This window comes from Cervus canadensis, chromosome 1 (assembly GCF_019320065.1).
Source record: "Cervus canadensis isolate Bull #8, Minnesota chromosome 1, ASM1932006v1, whole genome shotgun sequence".
Taxonomy (NCBI): Eukaryota; Metazoa; Chordata; class Mammalia; order Artiodactyla; family Cervidae; genus Cervus; species Cervus canadensis.
In genome coordinates this window covers 15,674,250-15,688,634 of record NC_057386.1, presented here as the reverse complement: position 1 = coordinate 15,688,634, position 14,385 = coordinate 15,674,250, and the positions used below count along the sequence as shown (strand labels likewise).

General features: G+C 36.6%; 1 protein-coding gene and 2 non-coding genes across 8 annotated transcripts in view; 1 reads left to right on the top strand and 2 right to left on the bottom strand.

The window, feature by feature from the left end:
- TLK2 (tousled like kinase 2) overlaps positions 1-14,385 on the top strand; it is a 122,429-nt gene that overhangs the window by 14,952 nt on the left and 93,092 nt on the right. The window lies entirely within an intron of this gene.
- Positions 7,453-7,525, bottom strand: TRNAG-UCC. Its single transcript has one exon. It is a non-coding gene; the product is annotated as a tRNA-Gly (tRNA).
- On the bottom strand, positions 7,938-8,044 carry LOC122424916. The gene has a single exon (XR_006264614.1). It is a non-coding gene; the product is annotated as a U6 spliceosomal RNA (small nuclear RNA).

Here is a 14,385-nt window from a genome sequence, read left to right as displayed (position 1 = left end):
AAATTTTCAGGACAAGGACTAGGGAGCCAACAGCCCAGAGTGTTGTAGAGGGACAGAACACCTGAGAAGATTTATGTCTCCAGAGAGGGGAAAGTGGAGCCTGATACATCACCTGATGTGTTTGAAATAAGCATTAATCCCAGGAAACGGTACCCTTTTTGGTTTAGTGATCAAAACAGTGCAAATATTACTGTGACATATAATGTTCATTTATAAGAAATTTTTATTTATTTTAAATTTAAATTAATTAAAAATAAGATATATAAGTAAATTAAATAAATAAAATTGATTTATATTCTGTTAAGAAAAAAAGTAAACACGTGGCTTTCATCGCATAGACTGTTGCCAGAGTTGGTGTTGATTTAATTCCTGTTTTGTCTGTCTCCAGAGGAATACTAAGGATTAATTGTGAAATTAAAATATAATCTGAAAGCCCAGCTAATCTCAGGAGATGATGCCTCTAGTTCAGGATATGTTTTGTTATATTAATTAACATTAGCAGGTAGATTTAATGTCCAAATTTGGCAGAAACCACTAGCATTAAACCAAAACTCACTTGTCCAGTTTCCATTATAGAATAAAGGCACAAAGTAGTCCATCAACTTCTTCTGAAAAGCTGTTTGACCTGCTGTGTGATAATCTGGATGAGGTGAAGGGAAAGGTACATAATAACTATATTGAAATTTTAGTGCCCCCATTTTTCAGCAGTGGAGTTTTGCTAACTATTTATTTACTTTGTTTTGAGCTCAGCTGACTCTTAGTAAGTCTGTTACTGTGTGTAGATGTTACAGAGGATTAAAAAAAAATCAACCAGATGTACTGCATACACTTGGGGCACTTATATAATAAGGCAGGAATGGACCCTTATGTCTATGGCACACAGCTGATGGTGGATATAGAGATGTGAAGGTGTTTTGAGCCTGAAAGAAGGGGCACAAGTACATATGTATATTCACTCCCTCCATTAAAAACAGTATGGAGATATGAAGGCATTATGAGCCTAAAAGAAGGGAGCTTAGTAAATAATTTGCTCAGGGGTCAGATTGTGTGTGGAAGGATGAAAGTTTTTGCTTTGCAGTAAGATCACTGTAGCTAAACAACCTAAGAAAAATTCTGATAAAATATTATGAATAAGTTGCAGAATGATAGTATAGAATAGCTTGGTTTTAAAACTTAGCAAAACTGCTTAGGATCTAAGGCAGAGTTGTTTTTTTTTAAGAGTTAATTTTGATTAGGTGATATATTTACATAATACAATATTTAAAATATTTTAAAAGTACACAGCGAAACATCTCTGCTACCCTTTTCCTTTTTTTTCTGGTCACACCCTGCAGCATGGGTGATCTTAGTACCCCAGCCAGGGATGGAACCTGTGCCCCCTGCCGTGGAAGCCTGGAGTCTTAACCACTGGACCACCAGGGAAGTCCCTGCTATGCTTTTCCTATGTCCATTTGGTGTTCTTCCCTGGAGACAACTGTTAGCAGTTTCTTGTATTTTATTTATGTGTGTGTATATATCATACATGATGATATATTATCCATGTGGGTGCATGTGCAAATATGTATGCATATTCACCTCCTCCCTTTTTTTTTTTTTTAAATACGAAGATGAATATGTTATATATATTATCGTGTATTTTCTTTTTTGTGTTAAAAATATTTTAGAAATTGTTTTAGTACATATAGAACTTCCTTCTTTTTTTTCAAGGCTGTTTAATACTCCATTGTACAGCTGAACCATAATTTAACGCTTTTCTTGTCTATAGGCCCTTAGATGAAAAACAGGGTTTTACTGACATAAGCAGTGCTTCAGTGAATAGCCTTGTACAGAATGTCACTTCACATATGTTTACTGGATAAGTCCCTAGAAGTAGAATTACTGGGTCAAAGGAACTGGGTCAATGAACATGTGTAATTTTTGTAGTTATAGCCATAGTCCTCTCCATAGAGAATAGGAATATAACTATATTCTTCCATCAATTAATAAAAACATCCCCGTAGTTAAGTATGTTAAGGGAGTTATTTAAAGGAATATGTGGACAGATGCTAGGGTTCTTGAACCTGTAAAATAATAGGTGAAAATTTGTTTATATGTGTTTATGGCTGTGTCTTTTTCCCAGAAGACAGGTCCACATTTTTTGCTGCATTCTTAAAAAGTTCAGTGATTCAAAATAGGGTTAAAAAGCATTATCTGGCAGTTAGTTGTTTCAAATTAGAACATGTTGTTTTGTATGATATTTCTCTTTTATGGAAATATTTGGGTAGAAGCATGTAAGTAATCATTAGAGATGTTGTATGGAAAGTTACTGTGTAAGAGAATGGTCTAATTTAAATCCAATTCCCAATCTTTTATTATTCTTCGTTTCACTCCCTGGGAGGCCATGTTTTAAAAAGCCTGTTTTCTATTAAACTGCATTTATTAAGCAATACCTTATTTCCCCAATTTTGTTAATTAGAGCTTTAGAACAGTATGAGGTCAGTTTTACTACATAGAATTAATCTTTTCATCTATATTGAGGTGATGAAATTTTAACTAAAGTCCAGTCAATTTGATATTTTAAATAGGCTGTATAGGTGAACAATAGTTCAGGACCCCCATTATTATCTTTGGGACTTAACTAAGAAACATATCTCTACTCTATATCAGGTAACTAAGAAACATATCTCTACTCTATATCAGGTAGCTTCCAAGGGTCTTTTGAGTTCTGTGTGTCAACAGTACATATTCAGAGATTTTGTTGAGGACCAATATTAAGTTCTGCCACAAGTTTTGTTACAAGTAAACACTCACCATAACAGATTCTAAGAGCTTTCATATTATGGGATAATGGAGTTAATTTGCAATTATAGTATACATATTATTGGAAGTCACACTTCTGTATGTCCTGGAGAAAAAAACAGGTCTCCATATGAATTAGAAAGTTTAAAAGATTTAATTTAGACATAGTTGATGATGTTATGTAAAATTCTTTTTTTGATCCTGTATTGTTATTTGGTGGCTTGTTTTGAAAGAGGATTTTTCTAGGGATGATTTAAAATATTTCATATAGGGGAAAGTTTGGTGAACCTATATATCATGCTAGACACTAGAGCAAGAGTTAAAAGGTCTTGCCTGTTAGTAGCACTCAATTAGGAACCTTTTTTTTTGTTTAACTGTTACATATTCTGGAATAAAACCTGAGGAGCTGTTTGTTGTATAGAATTATTTATTGTAGATACCTTATTTTATCTAGTTCTTCAGTTTTCTTTATTTCTGAAATAGAAATTTAGAACAAAACTTTTATTATGGGCTATCCTTACATAACTTTTTATAGTGATATTTGCTATAAATGGGAATTTGCTTTTACTAACAGATCTTTGACAGTGAATTTTTTTTAAAATTTTTTTATTGGAGTATGGTTGATTTTCAATGTTGTGTTAGTTTCAGAAGTATAGCAAAGTGAATCAGTTATATTAATACATATACATATATCCTCTGTGTTTTAGATTCTTTTCCCATAGACTATTGGGAAGTTGACTGTGATAAGTTAAATATGTATACCATTAAGAAAATAGCAAAACAGATAATAGCTAATGATAAAATAGATTAAATGAAATACTTGAAACAAATATGTTTCACAGTTCTAAAGAAAGATGGGGAAGAGGAAAAGAAACAAAAGCTAGGAAAAAAGTAACATAGTACATTTTGACTCAAATATATGATAATTAAATATATTATAAATGGTCTAGTACTTCAATTAAGAGTGCCAGGTTAGATCACTGTGATCTAACCAGTTAGATCTATGTTATCTGACTATGTGCTATCTACAAGAAACCCACCTTATTTGTAACCTGTGTCTTTATATTTAAAAGGATGGAAAAAGATACTGTATAAACAGTAAATATAAAAACATTGGAGTGCGTATATTGTGTTAGACAAAGGAGACTTCAAACAAGGAAAATATTACAAGGGGTAGAGGGCATTTCATAGTGAAAAAAGGATCAATTCATTGAGAAAACTCAGCAGTTGTAAATGTTAGGCATCCAATAACAGAGTGAAGCAAACACTGACAGTTGAAAGGAGCAATGGGCAAATCCACAGTTTAGTTGGAAATTGCAGTGTTCTCAATAATTGATAGAACATGCAGGCAAGAAAAAAATCAAGAAGGATATAAAAGGTTTAGACAAACACTATGAGTGAACTGTACCTAATTGACATTTACAGAACACTGCCCACATACTTTTCAAGCGCACATGGAAGATTTATCAAAACAGACTGTGTCCTGGGATATAAAACATATTTCAACACATTTCAAAGGATTAAAATTATATAGAGAGTACTCTGACTACAATGAAATTAAAAAGATACCTGGAAAATCTCCCAAGTATTTGCAAGTTAAGTAACATACTTCGAAATAAACTTTAAAGAAGAATTTACAAGGGAAATTAGAAAATCTTTGACCTGACTGAAAATGAAACCCAGTCTGTCAAAATTTGTGGTATACAGCTAAAGCAGTGATTTAGGAGGAAAACATATAACTGCTAAATAAATGTCTAAAATCAGTGACCCAAGCCTCCCCCTTAAGAAGTCAGAAAAAGAGCAAACTAAGTAGGAGAGAAATAAAGAGTTGAAATAAATGAAATAGAAAGCAACTCTGAATAACCCTGTATTCATTTAAAAAAAAAAATTGGGTTTGTAATTAAAAGCATTTCCACAAAGAGAAGTCCAGGCCCATGTGACTTTATTAGTGAGTTCTATCAAACATTTAAGGCAGAAATAGTGACAGGATTTTCACAAATTTTAGAGAACACGCCACCAGCATTACCTTGATACCAAACCAGGCAAAAATGTTACAAAAAAAGAAAACTATAGCTCAGTATCCCTCATGAATACATATGTAAAACTCATTAACAAAATATTAGCAAATTGAATCTAGCTCTTTATATGTTTTATCCTGTATGATACATCATGACCAGTTGGGCTTAACCCCAGTTGCAAGGTAGATTGAACATTAAAAGTCAATGTTATCTACTATATTAATGAAATAAAGACAAAAAGCTAAATAATCTTATAATAGGTTCATAGAAAGTACTTGAAAAAAAGTTTAGCACTAATTTGTGATAAAAGCTCTCAGCTGGCTATGAATAGAAGGGAACTTTGTCAATCTGATAAAAGGTGTCTATTAAAAACCTACATTGAACCTCACACTTAAATGGTGGAAGATTGAGTGCTTTCAACCCAATGTCCAGAACAAGTCAATTCACAACTTCTTTACAGCATGTTCTGAAGGTCCTAGCCAGGTGCAGTAAGGCAAATAAAAGGAATAAGCTTATAGATTGGAAAAGAAAAGTAAAATTATGTTTATTTTTAGATGTCTTACGGATGACATGATTATGCATGTAGAATGTTCTGAGTGATTAAAAAAAATGGCTAGAGTTTAAGTTTAGCTAGATTACAAGTTGAATTTATGCAACACATCACTTGGGTTTCTTTACACTTGCAATGTATAATTGGCAATTGAAATTTGAAAAGCAATACAGTTTGCAGTAGCATCAAATAGGATAAATAAAGAAATGTTCCCTGAGAACAGAAGAGTTGAGAATATTTCTTAGAGATCCTTGTAATAGAAGTTGTTTTGTATTGCCATTTCATTAAGGTACAAAGGACTAAAGAACACTCATTTGTTTATAAGCACATCTTCATTAAATACCTTTATGTGGAGAAGGAAATGGCTGCCCACTCCAGTATTCCTCCCTGGGAAATCCCGTGGGCAGAGGAGCTTGGTGGACTATAGTCCATGTGGTTTCAAAGAGTTGGATACGGCTTAGCAACTAAACAGCAGCAGCAAATTGCATTTTATAGTTCTTTTTTCACACCTAGTGTTTTTTAAAACACATTTTATTATTAAAAAACTTTGTATAAAAGCATAACAGAATAAATAAATAAATACCTATTATGTAATAGTAAAGAACAGGGGAGCCTGGTGTGCTGCAGTCCATGGGGTTGCAAAGAGTTGGATTCGATTTAGTGACTGAATGACAACAACAAATGTAATAGATACTGTGCCAGGGACATTGTGTGTGTGTGCGTGCTCGTGTCCGTTAGCTCAGGTGTGTCTGACTCTGAGGCCTGTGGACTGCAGCCCGCCAGGCTCCTCTGTCTATGGAGTTCTCCAGGCAAGAATACTGGAGTGGGCTGCCATTTCCTATTCCAGGAGATCTTCCGGACCCAGGGATTGAACCACATATCTTGTGTCTCCTGCATTGGCAGACAGGTTCTTTACCACTAGCGCCACCTAGAAAGTCCAGGGACATAGTACAGTAGTGAATAAAAGATTATCTCTTCACTCATGGAGATTATAATCTAGTGGAGACTGAAGGGAGAAATAGATTTAGGGTGCTGAGTTACTAGCATTGGTTTAGCATTTTTTATTTAGATCATGTTCAAAACCTTTTGCCTTTTAGTTAGAACTTCAATATTGTGACTTGCTGAATAACCGGGCCTCTATGGGGGCAAACTATTTTGTTGTAATAGGGTAGTTAAAACTTGTTGGTTTGGTTGGTTAAAGTTCAGTATTAAGGATGGTCCATTCATATCTTCCCATACTCCCATTAAGCACCAGCTTTATTTCAGGCACTATTTTACCCACCTTTCCGATATATACTATTATTTTATTTAGTCCTTACAGTATCTCTAAGGTGAGTGGTTTTTCCTGTTTTATCACAGATGAGAAGACCAGAGCTCATAGAGCTTAAGTGATTTGCCTAGTTCCTTACAGGGATTCAGTGATTCAGTCCCATACCGGTCTTATTTTATTTTATTTTTTTACCGGTCTTATTTTAAACTGTTGGTATCGCTGTCCTCAGTCATTTTTCTGTTGGTCACACCACTGGGCTGTCCCATTCTTCCCATTCCGGAAATGCAAGTAAGTGAGAGCAATTTTTCTAGTGCTGAGTTTGAGTCTGTTCTATGTTTTACTTCAAAAGTAAATCAGAAGAAAAAGACTGTTAAGCGATACAGTTTTTGGTGCTCTTCACAGATGATATCAAGATACCAGTTTTATTTTGGCTTTAATACACTTTAATGGAAGGCACAGTCCGTTTAAATTTTGATGTTTAATTCTGAGCCACGGGCTGTGTGCCTTGGAAAATAATGTGTTTTAGGGATGTAAATAACAGTAACCTAGCTAAGTTTTTTACATGGGTTTTACCAAAGGTTAGTATTGTGATTTTTGGAATTGAAAGATGAGCAGATGAGATTGCCAGGCCTTGGTGGGAAACCTCCAACTGTCTTTCCCCAATCAGATAGGTAGAAATTTGAAGCAGCTAGGATCTGTGTGTGTAGGAGGTAGGGCGATTGATTATATAAACTTAAAATTACTCTCTTAAATTCTAGCCCTTGACGGGGCATAAAGGGCATTAGTGATGTCTGCCTGGCCTTTTTTTTTTTTGGCCATGCCATGCAGGATTTTAGTTCCCTGGCCAGGGATTGAACCTGTGCCCCCTGCAGTGGAAGCTCAGAATCCTAACCACTAGACTACCAGGGATTTCCCTGCCTGGCTTTCTACAGATGAGTCAACTGAAGATCAGGGAATTCCCTGGTGGTCCAGTGGTTAGGACTCTGAGCTTCCACTGCAGGGGTACAGGTTCAGTCCCTGGTTGGGGAACTAAAATCCCACAAGCCATGTGTAGCACGGCCAAAAATAAATAAACTGAAGATCAGATAGAGCGCTGACTTGCTAATGATTGTGCCGCAGTCAGTAAATGACAGAACTGGAGTTTAGACTTCTGCCTCCTGTCATTATACCAGTATATTGGGCTCTGCGGTAAGAGTTCTGTTAGACTGTTTCCTGTAGGCAAGGGTTTGTTCTTACCAATTAATTAATGATCTCTTCAAAACAGTAAAAGCCAGGAACCTTATATTTATTGCTCATCAAACTTTCTTTTTTTTTTTTCTTTTAAAATATGGAACGCTTCACGAATTTGCGTGTCATCCTTGCGCAGGGGCCATGCTAATCTTCTCTGTATCGTTCCAATTTTAGTATATGTGCTGCCGAAGCGAGCACTCAAACTTTCTTTAGAGTTATGTACCTCTTGGGCATTTTAATTCTGGATTATGTTGATATTTTTACTTTTGTTCTTATGATGATTTCTTCTGTGTTATCTCTACTATAAATGTGCCCCATGATTTTGTTCAGTTTCCTTTTTCTATCTAAATATCTGTAAGTGTTGACTTTGTAGTTTTTAGTCAAAAAAGGAGAGTTGTTTTTTTTTTAACATAAGGAGTAAGGTTAAAAGCTAAATTGTAAGCTTTATAATAAGCTATATAGTTCATATACTGTTGCTTCTATGTGCATGGAAATTATATTTCTTTCCCTTAGGATTAGTTTTTTTTTTTAATGATTAATTTTCAGAACACATGCATGCTTTTATAATAGGACTATAATTGTTAGGAGAAGCTTGGGTATGTATCCACTTAGATTTTTAAAATACTATACTTATCCACTTGCATGCATATTTACCTGTAGAAAGCATACCGTATTGATTTTTATGACTTTTACAAAAGTTGAATCATACTATCATTATTGTTCTGAACTTATTTTTCACACAGCAGATAATTTTGAGATCCGCCATAAAGATGTTGTTATATATAGACCTAATTTAGATCACTATTTAAATAATCATCCTGTAAACACATTTGTAGAATGGTCTTTTGTCACTTACCTACAGAAGTATTATATGAGATAAGAGATTTGGAACTAGAGGAAGAAAACAGTACCCTGACCCTTTCCATAGATGATCGGGAAGCTCTGGAGCGCAGGATTGTGTTTGTTGCTCTTCTGTATCCAATAACAGTGTATGCAATAGCAGTGCAGTCCCATGTCTGTCAGTACTTCCTGTATTGAGCAAGAGTCTGCTGGATTTTTTTTTAAACACTTTTATTGAGATATAATTCTCACAACAGACAATTTACTCAATTAAGATATGCAATTCAGTGACTCCAGGTGGACTTATAGAAATGTGAAACCATTACCACTGTCAATTTTCGAACATTTTCATTACCTCAAAAAATAAAAACAAAAAATCCTTACCCTTTAGCTTTCACCCTCAAAATTCACCCCTTTTCTCGGTGCTTATTGTTTAGTTGCTAAGTCGGTCTGACTCTTTGCATCCCCATGGACTGTGGCCTGCCAGGCTCCTCTGTCCATGGGATTTCCCAGACAAGAACACTGGAGTGGGTTGCCATTTCCTTCTCCAGAGGATCTTCCCCACCCGGAGTTTGAACCCACGTCTCCTGCATTGCAGGTGGGTTCTTTATCACTGAGCCACCCGGGAAGCCCCCTCTCAGTGCCAGGCAGCCATTCATCTACTTTTTGCCTCGATTATATTTCACCAGTTCTGAACATTTAGTATAAATAGAATCATACAGTGTGTGGTCCTTTGTGATTGGCTTCTTTCACTTGGCATCGTGTTTATAAGGTTCATTCCTGTATCTGAACTTCATTTCTTTTTATTGCCAAATAATATTCCATTGTATGGATATACTTCATTTTGTCTATTCATTCTTTCAGTTGATGGACGTTTGGGTTATTTCCGTATTTTGGCTATTATGAATAGTGTGCCATGAACATTCATGTACATGTTTTTGTGTGTGCATATGTTTTCATTTCTCTTGGGTATATTCCTTGGAGTGAAATTGCTGGATCTTATGGTTAAGAGATAGTCCATTAAGGGATTAATATAAGACTTAAGAATCTTTTTTTATTTATTTATTTAATTTTTATTTTTATTTTTTATTAGTTGGAGGCTAATTACTTCACAACATTTCAGTGGGTTTTGTCATACATTGATATGAATCAGCCATAGAGTTACGCGCATTCCCCATCCCGATCCCCCCTCCCACCTCCCTCTCCACCCGATTCCTCTGGGTCTTCCCAGTGCACCAGGCCCAAGCACTTGTCTCATGCATCCCACCTGGGCTGGTGATCTGTTTCACCATAGATAATATACATGCTGTTCTTTCGAAACATCCCACCCTCACCTTCTCCCACAGAGTTCAAAAGTCTGTTCTGTACTTCTGTATCTCTTTTTCTGTTTTGCATATAGGGTTATCGTTAACCATCTTTCTAAATTCCATATATATGTGTTAGTATGCTGTAATGTTCTTTATCTTTCTGGCTTACTTCACTCTGTATAATGGGCTCCAGTTTCATCCATCTCATTAGAACTGATTCAAATGAATTCTTTTTAACGGCTGAGTAATATTCCATGGTGTATATGTACCACAGCTTCCTTATCCATTCATCTGCTGATGGGCATCTAGGTTGCTTCCATGTCCTGGCTATTATAAACAGTGCTGCGATGAACATTGGGGTGCACGTGTCTCTTTCAGATCTGGTTTCCTCAGTGTGTATGCCCAGAAGTGGGATTGCTGGGTCATATGGCAGTTCTATTTCCAGTTTTTTAAGAAATCTCCACACTGTTTTCCATAGCGGCTGTACTAGTTTGCATTCCCACCAACAGTGTAAGAGGGTTCCCTTTTCTCCACACCCTCTCCAGCATTTATTGCTTGTAGACTTTTGGATAGCAGCCATCCTGACTGGCGTGTAATGGTACCTCATTGTGGTTTTGATTTGCATTTCTCTAATAATGAGTGATGTTGAGCATCTTTTCATGTGTTTGTCTTTTTTTTTTTTTTTTTTTTTAAGTCATTAGTTTAACCATTAGAGGAACTGCCAGACTGTTTTCCAAAGTGGCTGTGCCTTTTTACCTCTCCACCTGCAGTGTGTGAGGGTTAAACTTTCTCCATATCCTTGTCTGTCTTGTTGGTTATATGTACCAGACTTCCATAGGAAGGTTGTCCAGGAGAAAAGATAGTTAAAGGATTTTTTATTGTTTTTATGGTTGGATTTGCTTGTCTGAAAATGGATGTTAATAAATTACATGGTTAAGATTTTGCCATTTATTTAAGACTGAAATGCTCTTAAAAATCATTAATATTAGTTAAGGATTTTCCTGACAGTGTACTGTAATCTTTTATTTGCTTGTCAAAACACAGTTATTCATTTAAAATCACCCCACTGATTTGACTGTGCTGAGGTGTGAAAAGGTGGTTCTACTAATAGCTAAGAAAGGTATGGTTTTAATTCTTTATTAGGTCTACTCTTTAATGGAGTATCCTTTAATTACCTCAGATAGTTTGACCCTGTAGTCAGCTGTGCTCTTTTATACTTAAACTTTTGTCTGCTGTTCTCAATCTCTTTTAAGATGCCAATTTAGTTCAAGGAGGAAATGAAGACTTTAGAAACTCAACAAATGTTGACATTTAAACTTTTACAAGAGTGAAAGATTAACCTTTGGCCCCTGTTTCTACAAGGTTCATATAGGCTTCATTCATCTGCTAAAGACTGGTTGTCAGCATTTGTATTTTAACCTCAGTTTTCATAAGTTTACAACTTATCCACAAGGCTTTCTTTAGGCTTAAAACTGAAGTATGTTTAACCACACCCTCCTCCCCCCCAAAGTTCATTTAGGTATATTAGAAGTGTGTTTTACTTTGTTTTTTGGGAGCCTTGCTTCTTATAAACGAGAAACTTGACTCTTGTCTATTTTTTAAACTGTCCATTTGATGTTTTGCTTAAAAAAATCATTAGCAGTATACAGGATAATCAAAGGTAATCAAAGGGTCACAAAGAGTCAGACACAATTTAGCTATTGAACAACAACAGGATAATCAGCATGTTAGCATAGAAAATAGGGCTTTCACTGAGGAATGTTAACTTATTATCATACATTGTTTAAAAAAATTTTTTTTCCCCTTTATCCTTATGCAAAAAAACAAACTGTTGTGTCAGAGACTGACTTTCAGTAGATTGAAGATTAGGAACCAATAAATCCAGAGCTGGAGAGGAAGGGGGAAATGGAGAGGGTAACTGGGGTGTGACAAAGTGAGGGCTTACCCGAAGGAGAAAACCGGAAGTGGATGCTGCTGGCTTTGTGTGTCGTTCAGTCGCTAAATCCTGCTCGCCTCTTTGTGACTCCATGGACTGCAGCATGTCAGGCTTCCCTGTCTTTCGCTCTCTCCCAGAGTTGGCTCACACTCGTGTCCATTGAGTCCCTGATGCCATCCAACCCTCTCATCCTCTGTCCCCTCCTTCTCCTACCCTCAATCTTTTCCAGCATCAGGATCTTTACCAATGAATTGGCTCTTCACATTAGGTGGCCAAAGTATTGGAGCTTCAGCCTCTGTGTCAGTCCTTCCAATGTGTATTCAGGGTTGATTTCCTTTAGGATTGACTGGTTTGATCTTGTCCAAGGGACTCTCTAGAGTCTTCTCCAGCACCACATTGCAAAAGCTTCAGTTCTTTGGTGCTCAGCCTTCTTTATGGTCTAACACTCACATCTGTACATGAATACTGGAAGAACCATAGCTTTGACTATACAGACCTTTGTTGTCAAAGTTATATCTCTGCTTTTTAATATGGTGTCTAGGTTTGTCATAGCTTTCCTTCTAAGGAGCAAGCACTTTTAATTTCGTGGCTGCAGTCACTGTCCACAGTGATTTTGAAGCCTAAGAAAATAAAGTCTGTCACTGTTTCCATTTTTTTCCTCCATTTGCCATGAAGCAATGGAACCAAATACCATGATCTTCGTTTATTTGAATGTTGAGTTTTAAGCCAACTCTTTCACTCTTCTCTTTCACCCCCATCAAGAAGCTCTTTATAAAGTTCCTCTTCCCTTTCTACCATTAGAGTGGTATCATCTACATATCTGAGGTTGTTAATATTTCTTCCGGCAATCCTGATTCCACCTTGTGATTCATCCAGCCTGGCATTTCTCATGATGTACTCTGTGTATAAGTTAAATAAACAGGGTGACAGTATACAAACTGACATACTTCTTTTCCACTTTTGAATCAGTCCATTATTTCATGTCTGGTTCTAACTGTCGCTTCTTGACCAGCATAGAGGTTTCTAAGAAGACAGATAAGGTGGTCTGGTATTCTCATCTCTAAGAATTTTCCAGTTTCTTGTGATCCACACAGTCAAAGTCTTTCCTGCAGTCAGTAAAGTAGAAGTAGATGCTTTTCTGGAATTTCTTTGCTTTCTCTGTGACCCAACAAATGTGGGCAATTTGATCTCTGGTTCCTCTGCCTTTTCTAAATCCAGCTTGTACATCTGGAAATTCTTGGTTTACATACTGTTGAAGCCTAGCTTGAAGGATTTTGAGCATTACCTTAGCATGTGAAATGAGCATAATTGTACAGTAATGGCATTGCCTTTCTTTGAAATTGAAATGAAGACTGACCTTTTCCATTCCTGTGGCCACTGCTGGCAATTGCAGCCTTTTAACAGCATCATCTTTTAGGATTTGAAATAGCTCAGCTGGAATTCTGTCACCTCTACTAGCTTTGTTCGTAGCAATGCTTCCTAAGGCCCGCTTGACTTTACACTCCAGGATGTTGGCTCTAGTTGAGTGACTATACCACTGTGGTTATCTGCTCAGCCGTGTCCAACTCTGAGACCCCATGGACTATACAGTCCATGGAATTTTCCAGGCCAGAATACTGGGGTGGATATTTGATCCACTTCTCTAGGGGATCCTCCCAACCTAGGGATGGAACCCAGGTCTCCCACATTGCAGACAGATTCTTTACCAGCTGAGCCACAAGAGGACCCCTTATCCAGGTCATTGAGACCTTTTTTGTATAATTGTTATGGGTATTCTTGCCATCTCTTCTACTTTTGTTAGGTCTTTGCCACTTCCATTCTTTATCATGCCCATCTTTGCATGAAATGGTCCCTTGGTATCTCCAGTTTTCTTGAAGAGATCTCCAGTCTTTCCCATTCTGCTGTTTTCTTTATTTCTTTGCATTGTTCACTTAAGAAGGCTTTTTTATGTCTCCTTGCTGTACTCTGGGGCTCTGCATTCGGATTGGTATTATCTTTTCCTTTCTCCTTTACCTTTCGCTTCTTTTTTCAGCTGTTGGTAAGGACGACTCAGACGACCATTTTTTCCTTCTTGCATTTCTTTTCCTTGGAGATGGTTTTGGTCACTGCCTCCTGTTTGATGTTATCAATCTCCATCCATAGTTCTTCAGGTGCTCTATCAGATCTAATGCCTTGAATCTATTTGTCACCTCCACTATATAATCATAAGGGGTTTGATTTAGGTCATATGTGAATGGCCTAGTGGTTTTCCCTCCTTTCTTCAGTTTAAGCCTGAATTTTGCAATAAGGAGGAGCTCATGATCTGAGTCACAGTCAGCTCCAGGTCTTGTTTTTTCTGACTATATAGAACTTCTCCATCTTCAGCTGCAAAGAATATAATCAGTCTGAGTTGGGTATTGACCATCTGGTGATGTCCATGTGTAGTTGTCTTTGTGTTGTTGAAAGAGGGTGTTTGC